Source organism: Dipodomys spectabilis, unplaced genomic scaffold (assembly GCF_019054845.1).
Source record: "Dipodomys spectabilis isolate Male_0828 unplaced genomic scaffold, ASM1905484v1 ptg000139l, whole genome shotgun sequence".
In the NCBI taxonomy this organism is placed as follows: Eukaryota; Metazoa; Chordata; class Mammalia; order Rodentia; family Heteromyidae; genus Dipodomys; species Dipodomys spectabilis.
Genome location: NW_024870816.1, coordinates 418,725 through 420,887, shown reverse-complemented (window position 1 = coordinate 420,887; position 2,163 = coordinate 418,725). Strand labels below are relative to the sequence as shown.

The following is a 2,163-nucleotide window of genomic DNA, read 5'->3' as shown; positions in this document are numbered from 1 at the left end:
TACTCCTCACCTTGACATTGTCTTGTCACAGGCCACCAAAACAATAAAACCAACTGAACATACACTGAAACCTTCAAACTTATAAATCTGAGTAAGCCTTTCTGTTTAATAAATGGACAATATCATTTATTATGGTAGGTTATAAAGCTAACACAGAAATCTAGTCTTTCTAACAATGTAGAGTATATAAAAAATGCTTCATTATAAAATATCTAACTCCAAGTTATATTTTGTGTTTTTGTTCCTGTAGATCTTAGGGCTTAAACTCATGGCCTGACTGGTCGTTTTGTGTTCAAGGCCAGTGCTCTACATAAAATCTGAACTGGAACTCCTTTTCTCCTGGTGGTTAATTGGAAATAAGAATCTAATGAACTTTCCTATTCTGGCTGGCCTATTCATGTTGCATACTTTATGTAATTCCAATTCTCAGCATTATATAGATGTTCCAACTACAATATAAAAAACTTAAAATATACTAAGGATATTTGTAAAGTATAAAATGAGGGAAGAATTTTCATCCTTTAGAAATCTATGCAAAATCTATGCTAAACTATTGATATTTTACTGGACCTTTCCTGCAACCAGTTTGATATAGTTTAATACTTGTCACACCAACTTTCTCTGTATTCTACTGCATATATACTTTTTCACGTATGTTTGTATATGTATACATATATGTATCTATCTATATATGTTCCAATGTGCATCATCGGACTTGAAACTGCTTTGTTTTGCTGTTCAGCAATGAACCTTGTTGGCTCATTCTGTGACAATATCTGTTCTCATTTTCATCATTCCTTTATTTACCAAATCATCAGCCTTCTAAAATCAGCTTCATTTCTTGGGTAAGGTTACCAATCAGTCCAACCAATATCCACCCAGAGGCTTTTAATAAAGCAAGTTTTAAGGAAGAATATAACATGAAGTAACAACTACAGAAATTCCACAGAGACCTGACATCTTTCACATTTCTGTCTTCCTTCTCTTCTCATACTTCAGAAAGTATTGGCTAACACTATAAATATACTGCAATTATAAGTTAAGGATCAGTGTTTTCTTTCCAACCTGAAGCCTTCTTTTCCATGATTCTTGACATAAACTTTTTGGGAGATTTTTTGGATTGTGATGGGATTCCACCCAAAACAAAGCCATGTATATCAAGAAAGTCAATGTTTTCAACTCAGAGTAGTAAACAAAAGAGGGAGAAAATTAAGGTTAGCTATATATGTTAAGCACAAATATAGGCAATATCAAGATATCTTGAAATTGTATACTTTTACTGGATAAAGTGGCTCAAACCTGTACTATTATCTACTTAGAAAACAAAGATTAGAGAATTGCAGTTCCAGGCAAGCCCAGACCAAAAAAAAAAAAAAAGAAGTTTCAGAAACTCTAACCATTTGATGGGTGCTATGTGTTTTGCTTGTGTTAGGAGGACCACAGTCCAAGCAGACCCAGGCATAGTGATACTTACCTCAAAAGAAGCAATCAAGTTACAATCTGCAGGTATGGCAGTAGTAGAGATACCAAAGTTGTAAAGTTCCTTTCATTGTTGCAATGGGTCTACTTGTATCCCTATTTAAACATTTTCCCCTTCCCCTCCACAAATTATGCCAACATCAAAAATGTGTGCTTATGTAAGAAATGCATGATTCTAAAATTTCATGACAATTCTTTTGAACTTACTTTTTTGTGGAATTGACTAAGAAAATAAATTACACCTTCTATATAAAAAATGTTCTGTGCTTAATCCGGCAGCCCATACACTAACATCGGAATGATACAGAGAAGATTAGCATGGCCCCTGCTCAAGGATGACTCGAAAATCAGTGAAGCAATCCATATTTTTACAACAACAAATGCTGGAGGAGATGGGGCCACAAGGGAACCCTACTGCATTCTTGGTGGGAGTGTAAAAGTCTTCAACCACTTTGGAAAGCAGTATGGAGTTTCCTCAAACGACTCCCCATAAGGCTCCCCTATGACCCAGCAATCCCACTTTTGTTCATTTACCCAAAGGATCACAAACAAGACCATACTAAAACTACCAGCACAACTATGTTTACTGCAGCATTATTTACCATAGCTAAGATATGGAACCAACCCAGATGCCCCTCAGTAGATGAATGGATCAAGAAAACCTGGTAAATATATACAATTGCA

General features: G+C 35.2%; 1 non-coding gene across 1 annotated transcript; it reads left to right on the top strand.

Annotated features, from left to right (window-relative positions):
- Positions 1 to 1,742: 1,742 nt before the first annotated feature.
- LOC122117076 lies at positions 1,743 to 1,849 on the top strand. The gene has a single exon (XR_006149085.1). It is a non-coding gene; the product is annotated as a U6 spliceosomal RNA (small nuclear RNA).
- Positions 1,850 to 2,163: the final 314 nt, after the last annotated feature.